This window comes from Nelumbo nucifera, chromosome 8 (genome assembly GCF_055504915.1).
Source record: "Nelumbo nucifera cultivar China Antique chromosome 8, China Antique-T2T, whole genome shotgun sequence".
Lineage (NCBI taxonomy): Eukaryota > Viridiplantae > Streptophyta > Magnoliopsida > Proteales > Nelumbonaceae > Nelumbo > Nelumbo nucifera.
This window is the reverse complement of record NC_142656.1, coordinates 24899276-24912304: the sequence shown is the minus strand read 5'-3', so window position 1 is coordinate 24912304 and position 13029 is coordinate 24899276. Positions and strand designations below refer to the sequence as shown.

General features: G+C 40.1%; 1 pseudogene; it reads right to left on the bottom strand.

Moving 5' to 3' along the window:
• Positions 1–850: 850 nt before the first annotated feature.
• Positions 851–6583, bottom strand: LOC104609232 (L-type lectin-domain containing receptor kinase IX.1 pseudogene; annotated as a pseudogene).
• Between the last annotated feature and the right edge of the window lie 6446 nt (positions 6584–13029).

Genomic DNA, 13029 nt, shown 5'->3' with positions numbered 1-13029 from the left:
GAATAGAAAGGGGGAAATGGGATCACCTTCCCTCAAGCCTCTCTTGGTAGGGAAGAAATCTCTAGCAACTCCATTTATTATAAATTTTATAATTGAAAAGTGGATTGAACTGATGCACCCATTTATCCATTTCCTCCAATTTTCTCCAAATTCGATCTTTCCCAACATGCTTATTAGGAAAGACCAATCCACCATATCATAAGACTTTTCCAAATCTAACTTATAGGTTAAACCTTTCCCTCCCTGCTTCTTTTTATCTGTCACACATTCATTTTCCACAAGAATTTGGTCTATTATTTGAGTCTGGATCTCCTGCCCAAACAAACTCTGCTCACGTTTACCCACATAACATCGCAAACATACATAGAGAATATATCATCCTCTTACATAGTATTATGCGGGGGGAGATATTTCCAATTCACGGGGGTAGTGTGTTGTGGGTAAACGTTGGTAGAGTTCTTGTAGGCAGGATATCCAGAGTCCTATGATTTGTCTCCTTTCTATAAAGGCTCCTTGATTTTGTGATATTACAAAGGGGCAAAACAATTTTATCCAACTGCCAAGACCTTGGCTAATGAGTCTATAATCTTTTGGGGATTTGGCTGTGAAGTGTCGTATACATCACCACAGTCCTTTGCACCAATTCCTTCCCATGATGTATTGTTTAAATGTCAACATAAGTTAACCATCCACACTGTTTATTTAAGGTTTCGGTGACATTTAGGTCAAATGTCACAAAAAGTCATTTCCCACCATCCCTTCCCTCCCCTTGTGTGGTTTTTCTTTTTGTTGTAGGTGAGGATGGAGGCATATGTGACTGAGCGAGTAGAACTTGGCACCCAGGTCGAACTCATGGGTACCCATAATGCAGTAAGAGAAGTCTTGGGCAAGGAGCATCCTTCACAGGTTGTCTGCTTTTGAAACCCCCAGGTCCAGAAACTCCATTGCGGCCATAGCTGCCATGTCGCATAGCCAGCTGGAGCAGAGATTTCAAGAAATTAAGTTACAACTGCGGGAATTGCGGTCCAGCATTTCGTGGATGAGGGCCATGTTGCAACAAATGGGCTTGCCTGGTTTGTGTTTGTTCTCCACTATGCGATCAGCTTTGTGTTGAAATCATGCATGTTATTGAACTGTGTGAACTATATTACTATATGATTCCTTATATATGCCTCAGTCACTAGCTCAAAAACTAAAAAGCTAATATATTTTAAAATCCTCAACTAGTGGATGATAAACACATTAGATTTCACATGGTTTATTCAATGTGATGTAATAAAATGATGATCATGCTTAGCTTAAATGGTTGGTTCTCGAATGGTGATTGTGGTTGATGTCACTTATTGTCATTAATGTTGGTCATGCAATGGATGTGGTGGAAGTTTGCTATAGTAGATCATCCATTTCGTCTTTATTCCATTTTTTTGGCTGCTGCAAATGGCATGGTAAATCACACCGTTTTAGCCTCCATTCCCTTTTCTTTTACTAGTACAAGTGGCAGTGGTCAATCCCTCATTTCAGCCTTCAACCTATCTTCAGTCCCCCTCTCCAGGCCCTCATCTCCCATTTTCTACATACTTTGCTTAAGCCGAACCCATTTAATCTACTCACACCTTAATTAGTTACCCAGCCCACTGGAATCCCCCTAAAACCAAATCTACTCACACCTTAATCTACATACTTTGTTGAAGGAAAACAAGATTGAGCTTGTCTTTTCCTCAGCTTATAAGCTTTGACAGCAGCTTATAAGCTTCTTTGCTTACTATCGATAGTTGGTTTTATATTTATTCATGTTTTGCAACAACCAGATCTTATGTTTTTATCTTAACAACAATAATGCTATTCAGTTGGAAAAATTAACAAAAGAAAGGCATCCTTTTATCTCTTATTATGCCTAAGTCTTCATCATCAACTCCTCTTTATAGGCCTCTTTCTTTCTTAAACTGAATAGAGACAATGTTAGTTTGAAGCCTGCTTCCTTTTGTATTGGACTTTCGTGGGTCTATTTTCATGCAAGGTTCTAAATATCGATACGGGCTTATACGCTGGTAGGCTGTATCAGCCTGTGTTGGTGCTTTTTTTATGTGTTTTACTTTTTTATTTTTGAAATCGGTCCCAAGGGGTTGGTTTAAGTCCCAACTACCCTTTGAATCAGTGGCTGACTCGACACACCCCCTGTAAGTGCGTATCAAAAATCCATCGGCACGATATGTATCGGACAATGCGAGCTGATACATGTCGATACTTTGAACCTTGTTTTAATGTCAATGACTTTATGCTCTTCAATTATTGAAGAAGATTTGAGAGGCAGTCTATTGATTTACCGTCTTTCGTTCTAGGACTGGAGTTTTAATTTCTCTGACACTATTGCAACTACGATTGAACTCATTTTACTTCTTCCACTTGTTCAACTGTTATGTCTGCAAAATGTAATCTTCAACTATTTTGCTTTCTTCATTTTGTGGGTTCTCTTGCTTTTTATGCCCTTTTTGCGAGTTCGTTTAACAAAGCTAGGTGCTGTATTGCTTTCTTGTTGTGGCGCAAGCTTGATTATCAAAAGAAGAGAAGGAAATATCAAAATAATTAGATACCCAGATGGTGGGGGAAGAATTAGTATCTCTTAGGGTTTTCAAAACTGGGTCGGATTGTCAAACCGTTTAGTTATTTTAACATTTTATTTTATTTTTGTCAAAATAGGCCGACCATTCGGTTTGAATAGTCGGACCGTTCGACCTAGTAACTGGACCCCTAATCAGTTCTGCCTCCGGGTTGGTTTTAAAAACCTTGGTATCTCTTGGTCCTTTGTTGTGACTTGTGAGGGTATTATTAACAAAATTTGAATAAAGGATTTTCGTTTCTTCGCAATATAGTGTTTATTATTTATTATTATTATATATATTTGGATTGTTTATAATATCCACATGGCAATTCACATGTGAGCCCACGTGGACTAAAATTGTCAATATAAGCACTTATGAGGAAAGTAGGTTACCAAACATCCCCATCCCAATAAGCGCTTAAAAAACATCATAAATGATTTCGAAAGTGGATTACCAAACAACCTTAAGTGGTTGTTTTACCAAACAACCTTAAGTGGTTGTTAAAATAAGTACTTCTTTCTTTTAACAAATACTTAATCATCAACCAGGGCTTAAGTTAACAATTGCAATATAGCTGAACATTTAAGTACTTGAAATCTGTGATCTTTCAATCGCCATTTATTTCTTACCATCTACTAAATTAAAATCACCTAAAATTTCTCTCTTTCTAAACGATCACTATTATATATTTTCGGGAGAATTACGGTTCAGCCCAGGGTCAGGATTCTTAGGCCCAAAGTACAATTTGAGTAGGTGCCAGCTCGGAATTGATGCCAATTCATGGGTGGGCATTAGTGTATAGAGTGGAGATGTTTGAAATTTTGAATGTTCATAGATTTGCATTAGAATTCAGAAATTTGCAATGGGCATGTCTGTACTTTTCCATATATTTTCTTTCACTAATTTAAATCTGCTCCTCACAGAATGTTCCTCACACCAACCTCACAACATATTTAGCCATGTATTGGGAACATTTCTCTTACTTGTATGTTATCATTCATGGGGAAATATTCACAATACATGGCTGCAATATTGTGCTGTGAGGTTGGTTTAAGGAATGCTCTATGAGGATCAAATCTGATTTCTTCTTTCTCCAAAGTGTTTCTTCTCTTGCCTTTTCTTTTTATCATCACTAGTATTGTACCTCTAATTTTGCTAATTCATTTTAGTTTGATTGAATGGATCTGTAGGTATGTCCTACTTATTAAAACCTATAACAGCATCTCCTGAAAACATGTAAATATATTTCTTATATAATTAGCAAGATGAAGAAATGTCCTGCATTGAACTCCAAAGTTTGTCACTATAGCAACCACTTTCTCAAGAAGCAACTTTGTTGCTATTATTAGAGACTTGGAATCAAGTTGTTTGCATAATTAGTAGTAATTAAGTTATTTTTGCTTTTTCAAAGATAATATCATGAGAGCATGGTTTATCACCTTGGTTCTAGGGCTACTATTTCATATAAATTAGCATCACTTTGCATTTTTTTTTTCAATTGTATGTCTTGATATAAAACCAAGTTATTTGCTTAATATGTCCAAACCCCATAACCTAACAACGAGTTGAAGGTCAGGTTGGGTTAGGCTTGGGATTCAACACTGGGCTTAGAATAGACATAATCTAATACCAACCAGACTGTTTCCCCTCTTCTTATATATTGTGTTGTACATGTTAATGTGAATATATTTTGAATATTTAAAGAGAAATACTTAAAATTGACAGTGCATGCATGGGTGCATGTCTGAAGTTCATCTAGGTTAAGTAAACAAGATATCCTTTTTTTTTTTATTAAAAAAGTAGAAATCTAATCATAATACATCTCTATTCCCGTGCATTGCACGGGTGTCTAAATCTATTTCCTAATTAATTATCATATCATCTTTTTTAAGGAATTATTCACATACCTAACCACAAGATACAAAACATTTATTTCTAGGCTGAAATCTATATTGAAAAAAAGAAAGAAGCTTGGCAAGGTGATCAAGCTAGGCATACAAGCTTTTAATTAGCTTAACGTGGGTTTAAGATGGACGTACTAGGAGGAGCAGTTGCAGCATAAAAAGCACCATCAGAGGATGAAGTTGACCTACCAGAAATATTCTTCAATGCAGGGGAGTAATAAGTGGGCATGGGCATCATGGATGGGAGAATGGGCAATGGAGATTCAAAACTAAGGGTTCATTTGATTTGTAGTTGGAATCGGAATTGAAATACTTTAGAATTGGAATCAGAATGGTTCATTCTCATTGTCTGTTTGGTTCATATAGGAATGTGAATGAGAATTATAATAAGAAGGAATGATATTTCATTCCCAAGGGAGGGACAGGGAATCATCATTCCCTCAAATGGGGGAATGTCATTCCAACAGGAATGGGAATGGGATTCCGATTCCACCCAATCAAACAGTTGAAATCGAAATAGCCCATTCCGATTCTGATTCCATACCCCTATTCCTGCAAACCAAACGGACCCAGCACCTGCATTTCTTGCCTTATGAAAGGTTGGAACTTGCAATCTGGGTGGGCACACCATAGCCCAACAACCATAAGGCACTCCATCTGTTTCTGATCGTAGCCTGTACCACTTCAAGAAGGTTTCCACTGCCATAGAGCTCCCATACCCACTCTACCAACCTTATCTTTCTTGCTTCTAGTAATGTTTCAATGGGTCACCTTCCACAAGCAATTTCCAAAGCAACAATTCCATAGCTGTAGACATCAGACTCCTTGCTGGTCTTACCAGTTGTAACACATTCTGGAGCCATGTAACCCAATGTACCAGCCACTATAGTTGTCTGTGACCCCTGTCCATGGTCTACCCTGTCCATGGTCTACAAGTTTGGCTAGCCCAAAATCCCCTAGCTTTGCATTCAAGTTAGAGTCCAGCATTACATTGCTGGATTTAATCTCTATGCATGACACACTGTTCACATTCTTCATGCGGATAGAACAATGCCGAGGCCAATCCAAGAGCTATCTTGTACCTTATCTCCCAAGTTAGCAGTGATCCATTCTGTCCAAAGAGATGGGTATCAAGGCTTCCATTGGGCATGAACTCATATACAAGCAGGAACTCATTTCGTTGGTGGCACCAACCAATCGACTAATGATCTTCACCTCAGACATATTCTCCTTTAATCCTTGTTTAGACCCTTTGGAAACCCTCTTGACGGCAACATCCACTTTCAGGTCTCTCAAAAACCCTCTGTAAACCCCTCCAAACCCTCCCTCTCCAAGATTTTGTTCCTCTGCAAAGTTATTTGTTGCCTGAGCCAATTCACGGTACAAGAACATTTTGGGTCCAGTTCCCTTTTCAAAGTTATTTCAAATTCCACAATGATATCATCTTGTTCTTCCTTTTTATCCCTTTTCCTCTTCATCCACAAGATGAAACATACCAAACCCAAGCCCAATGCCAAGCAACCTCCACCAACCACCACTCCAGTATTCTTTCTATTCCGTATAGTTGAGTTGTGTGACTTCTCCATCTCTAAGCTTGAATAAAAATCCCAGGAGTGGATTCGATGAAACTCGCCTGTCGTACCAGTGGATCCAGCAAACCCAACAGTAACCATTCAGGTAAGATTTGCTTCAGATCAACTTCATAAGAAAGGCTTAGAGTCGGATTGTTAGCATATGTCCAAGAAACACTCAACCTTTTTGTAGTAGAACTAAAGCTAATCCGAGCCGTAGTTGTTTTGCCATCCTCAAGATTTGTAGTCCATCTACCAGTTACCACAGAATCACTAGAGTTTATTTCAATACTACATGATAGGGCTTAAGATTCCAATTGGTTAGAGATTGTATTGGATCCCAAGAGTTTCCATAACTATCAAACTCCACTGCAACAATTTGATTTGCTGTTTTCTGCACTTCACTGCCGCATTTAAAAATGCCTATGTTGCAGCAACTAGAAGGCAAGCTAAAACCATAGGGAGCGAGGAAGAAAGCCAAACCATCTGCATATCTTCTATCATTCATGGAGTCGACGGTAAAGGAGAACTGAGCGGTGAAATCTGTGAACTTTCCTGTTGTGTTGTCCCAGAGGCGTACTGGGTTTTATATGAGGCTTGACCACTGCTCCATGTGAGTTCATCAAGTTCGATGAGTCCATTGCAGAAGGGATCAGCAACAAGAAAAAGATTGAGATATAAAAGAAATGAGAAAGTAGCTTTGGAGATTGCAGAAACATGTTAATTTATTGAATAGCAGAGTGCGAGTACTAAAGGCCTGGTTCGACTTTATTTTGGGAGACTGATTACTGAGATAAAAAATGATTTGCCATTATCAGCTATAGTCTAGAAATTAGCAATGGACAATGGTTGAATAGTTCTAAGCTGATTATTATCCAATCTGACTCACCCCTACCAATTGCCCCGGAGCGTTTGTAAAGAGATCGGCCGGCTGTCACTTTGTAGAGATATGTCAGAGGTGTACGGTTTTGTTCTGAACTTGTTCATGCACAGAATGGAAATCAATATCGATTGTCACCGAAAAGCTCCATAGGACCAGAAATGGGAATGTCTAAGTCTCGGAGCAGACGTATAAACCATAATAGCTCATCAGTGGCAACAGCCATGGCCCGATATTCAGCTTTTGCAGATGAATGTGACACAGTTGTCTGTTTTTTAGTTTTCCATGAAATGATGGCGCTGCCGAGCAATGCAACATAACCTGTAGTGGACCTCCAAGTTAATGGGCAAGAGGCCCAATCAGAATCACAATAGATTTGGAGCAACATCTCATTGTTTGACGGAAAGAATATTCCATGACTGGGATTGGCTTTGACGAATCTTACCACTCTCTTAGCAGCTTCCACATGCTTTGCGTGCGACTTGCTTAAGAATTGTGACAGTATGTGCACTAGAAAGCAGAGTTCTGGTTGAAAGCAGAGTTCTGGCTTGGTGACCATCAAGTAAACTAGCCAACCTACTAAGTGCCTATATTGACTTGGATCATCTAGTAGTGGGCTATTGTTGTCAACAAAGTGTTTTTGTTGCACCATAGGATGTGATGCGAGCTTGCAATCCTCCATCCTTGTGTCAACAATGATGTCCAAAGCATATTTATTCTGACAAACGAAAATTCCAGAGCTGTTGTGCATAATTTCTAAGCTCAGGAAGTATTTGAGTAGGCCTAGGTCTTTCAAGGAGAAGCATTCATAAAGATGTAGCTTGAGTTCACCTATGCGGGATGGATCATTTTCGGTTATGACCAGGTCATCAACATACACCAAAACCATAATGAATGACCCATTTTTCTTTGATGTGAAGAGGGAGTAACCTGTTGTGGACTAACTAAACCCAATGCATGTCAATGCATTTGCAAACTTCTCATACCAACATTTGTGAGACTTGTTTAAGCCCATATAAGGACTTGTGCAACTTGCAAACCTTATTCTCCGGTTGCTTGGGAAAGCCAGGAGGTGTGCTCATGTACACATCTTCTATCAAATCCCCATTCAAGAAAGCATTGTTGGCATCCAACTGGTGGAGTTCCCAGCCTTTTGATGCCACTATAGCTAATAAGCGTCGAAGTGTGACTAGTTTCGCCACAGGAGCATATGTATCATGATAATCATATCCCTCTACCTGGTTGTATCCCTTTGCTACTAGGCGGGCCTTGTAGCGCTCTATCGTGTCGTTGACACGATGTTTTAGTTTGTATATCCACCTTGCTCCAATGGGTTTCTTTATCGGAGGAAGGTCGACTATAAACCATGTTTGATTTCTCTCGAGCGCTTGTATTTCTTCATTCATGGCTTGTTCCCAATTTGGATCATGGGCCGCCTGAGCATATGATTTGGGCTCAGTGGGTTCAGTTGAGGCTGTGGCAGGTTACAGATGAAGTCCTTGAGGGTGGGTGGGTGGTCTCCTAGCACGTTGAGGCCGGGACGGTTCAACATGCTGGGGAGGTGGGTGTAGGTTTGTCGTGGCATTATCTTGGGGTATCACAGATTTAGTGGGCTGGTCTGAATGGTTAAGCACAGTGGGATCTATTTGTTGTTTAGTCTGAGGGAGTGGAAACACAATGTTTGGATTCTGGTTTTGGTTAGAGGGATCATTGGCATATGGGAAGATATCTTCATAGAAGCTTACATCCCTCGAGGTGAAGATTCAATGGGTCTCGAGGCTATATACTCGATACCCCTTCTGTCCATACAAATAGCCAACAAATACACACCGGGTTGCCCGAGATGCAAATTTATCTGTGTCTAATGGTCGCTCCTACAAACATCCAAAGATGAGCAAATGATTGAAGGTGGGAGGCTTTCCAAAAAGTAACTTAATTGGGGACTTACCTTGAAGAGGAACGGTTGGGAAATGATTAATTATGTATGCTGTAGTGAGCACACACTCACCCTAGAATCTGATTGGTAGTGAAGCTTGAAACCGCAAAGCACGGACAACCTCTAACAAATGCCTGTGTTTTCTCTCAACACGATCATTTTGTTGTGGGGAGTCGACATAGGTCCTTTGATGCATAATCCCATTTTGAGCAAAGAATAACTGAATGTGATCAGAAAGGAATTCTTTGCCATTATTAATTCTGATTTGTTGAACATTACATTTGAATTGAGTTCTTACCATGTTACAAATGAAACAAGTAAAGAGAAGGTTTTCGATTTAAACTTCATCAGGTACAACCAAATACATCTGCTATAATCATTTATAATGGTCAAGAAATATCTTGCACCTGAATGTGAAGGAACATGATAAGGACCCCATGTGTCAACATGTATCAATGCAAGGGCTGAAGTTGCTCTTGACAGGCTTATTAAGGAATTATATTATGTGTTGCTCTTCTGCAGGCATCACAAACCCCAATACTGCTATTTGCAATAGGTCTATTTAGTATTAAAGATATCAGACGAGTAGGAGCATGCCCGAGCCTATTATGCCATGAGGTATATCCATCTTTGTCTGTATGTGATGTACAAACCACTACTTAAGCACCAGGGTCCAAATAGTAGACTCCATCAAACAGATGTCCCTTGCCAATCGTCTTCAAGTGTTGGTCCTGTAACACACAGGATGTGGAAGAGAAGAGGGCAACACAATTTAACTATGTTGTGAGTCTTCTTATAGACAAGAGATTATACATGAAGTTAGGCACATATAGTACATTTTGAATTATAAGGTCAGGCCTTAGTGTGATCGTTCCTATATGAGTGGCGCATAAGAGATCATTATTTGGCAATCTAATAGAGAAAGTGTTTGTTAAGGTTTCATAGTGGGTGAATAAGGTTCATATGGTCTGAAGCCCCGCTGTCCAAAATCCAAATGCTTGAATTTATTGAAGGAGTGAGAGATCCTTACCAATCATGGTTGAAGTAGCTAGTGGACCTTGACTGCCATTACTTAGTAGCTTTAGCAGTTGATTATATTGGTCTATGGTGAGGGATACGGGTGCTACTTCTTGAGATCTAGATGATTCACCTCTCACACAGGCTGCATGTGCTGATTTTCCATTCTTGAGCCCATTCTTGGGATTCTTAGTTGAATGACCCTTATCCCAACGTTCAGGGTATCTGATGAGTTCAAAACACCTATCTCTAGTATGCCCTGTCATTTTGCAATATTTACATTTGGGTTTAGGTTTGATGGGATTTCCATTACTCCGAACACCAGATTTATCCGCATAGAATGCAACAGCAATGTCCACCAATGACTCCTTTTGAGAAACCATGGGTTGGTTACTTCTTGTATGACCATGGCATAAGCACGGTTCACATTTGGAATGGGTGTCAACATCAATTCATTATTCATGTGTTTTGTTTATGTGGATTTGGTGGTCAACATCAATTCATCTCTTTAATTTTTTCCCTTTCTTCTAGGAACATTGAGTTTAAATTTTATCTATTTTTGGATCCATGCGAGTAAATAGATAACTAGTTCTATTTCATGCTTCAATTTATAGTAGATCTTGACATTATAAATTTATAACGTTGAAGTTAAACTTATATTGTTACATTGTTTGCTAAGTTCTGTTACCATGAATACCCATGCCAAGTTCCGAACATCATCATGTCATCAATCTTGTTATTATCACTGCCTGTTTTTGCGCTTCAGTTATCATTGTCATTGTTATTAATGTTATTGTTATTGTTGTTTTGAAATGTTGACTTTTTAAACATGATGGAGGGTGATTTGACCACACCCCTTGAGACAGTGACACGTGGACATAACTCAGCACAAGTAACAGTTCAACACCACAGCTTGACCGCGACTAAGTAACAAGCCCGCAGGACAACTCGCTACATCATAGCTCGCTATAGGGTTAGTTCACTACAGTGCGAGCTCGAGGAGCCCCGATGTACTGAAAGGGAATACTCCAAGACAAGTCTATCCCAACTCGCAAGCTAGGGTAACCAGCTCGCTCCAATACTTGGGTAGAAAAACTGCCCCAAAGGCAACCTTAAGAGGAATCACCTCGAAGCACCCCTAGGAGCTCGCTACAAGGTAGCTCGCGACAGGATATCTCGCTATAAGGCAGCTCGCTACTAAGCGACGCGATGTTTTCAAGAAGCTTCTATCTAACAAGACCGTACCCGTCAGACTGTGCCACGTCTCCTGGCTGACGGCACAGTCCCTGCCAATCCGACAGACTGCACCCACGTCTCTCGACAGACGGTGGCGTGCCTGTCCTTCCGGGACGTGTCACTTATCCGATTGGGTAGTACCCTGCAACGATTACCTGCATAGCCCTGGCAGATAACGGCTACGACAGAGGCCCAGTGGTGGTTACACCCGATTTGACAAGAACGCCCATATATAAGAGCCCCTTGGTCGAAGGGGAGGAAGGATCTTTTGATCTTTGATCTTGATCTTGAACTTACTTGAGCTTTCTCTCGAGCTAATCTCAAGCACTCAGTGATTTAGCGCGACCTACACTCTTTACTACTTTCTCCAGCGTTCTAACTTAAGCATCGAAGTATTCCCACATAGCAAGTCCCCCGAAAATCCTTCACCGTCTTCTCCTTAGGTACTGTCCGTTGCCAGTTAGGAGCCAGTCAACAAATAGATAGGAATGCCCGGATTGCACAACATCAAAACACGTTGCATCCAAATGAGGTCATAGTGAAAGGCTCACCTTCTTGAAACCATTTCCAAGGTGTTTTAAATTCTGTCTGTTGTTGACACACGACCGGATTTTTAAATTGAAAAAAAACCATCATCCAATCTTCTTGAAGCCATTTCGAATGCAGGGCTTAATTATAGATGGGATAGACCAATCATCCAATCTTCTTTCCCGTATTATTTGGGGCCTTCTATTATAATCTTCAAACCTCCAAGAAAAATCTGTTCATATGGAGCCTAAACTGATGATGTCGTAGAGCATAACCTAATTGACATGTGTAGCTTTAGATCTAAAAGTGTGTAGAAGGGTGTATCCATCAAAATTTATGTTGTGATGGTCCCCCTTTCCCTTTCCTCCCTTGTTGGGGGCCGGATGTATTTATTGGGTTGCGGACGTCAATACTTCACGGTGTCTTGCCAATTAAAGAAAAAAAATACTTTTAAGTGTCTTACTTCGTCTGTAACTTGTCTTTCTTATTCTAGTGATGGATGCCCATGAAGAATCAAGGGAGCTAATCTATTGGGGTCAGATCAAAGTGCCTGGAATACATCCATCAATGTCAACGACTGACCTGGTGAACCACATCGGCAATTGCTTATCTGAACAGGACATCTGGAAATTCACTTTTCTCTGGTGAAGAATTGCAAAACAGGGACGTGCTTGAGGAGATTAATTGCACAATACCTACTTGGTGATTCTCAGCTTGCATCAGGTTCTGATGATCAATCCCTAATGTCAAGAGTCAATTCTCAATCCCTCATATCTAGAGTCAATTCTCTTTGCTGTCTGCAACAGAAGGATCCTGCGTTTGCTCAGAACAATCAAGGTAATGATGACTTAGATGGACCTGATGATGGCAAAGATGGTCAACCTATTTCAGTCCCTGACTCAACCTGCGAGAACAAGGTTCTCGGTGATGATACTCCAGCGACCAAGGGTGAGTCCAATGATGTCTCTGGATGCAAGCAGCAACCATCTATATCTAGGAAGGACTCGGTTGGTGATATGCTGCTTAATCTACCCCGCATCGCATCTCTGCCGCAGTTCTTGTTCCATATCTCAGAGGATGGAGAAAATCAAGCTAGATAACGATCTTTAATCCCACCGTGGACTATACTTCGTTATGTAAAAGATGTATTGGGGGCTTCATTTTCTCTCCCATAAATGTTAATATGCATGTAGCCCATCAAAGTTCTAGGATTCGGAGATTTATTTTGATGATGATTCCTGATCTCTATAGGGAGCTGGTTGTTAGCAGTAGACTAGTAGTTCCATTTTAGTTTGTTTCTGCATGTTCATGTAAATAATAAATCAGGGTTCTCAACTTCCCATTGTAACAATTATGT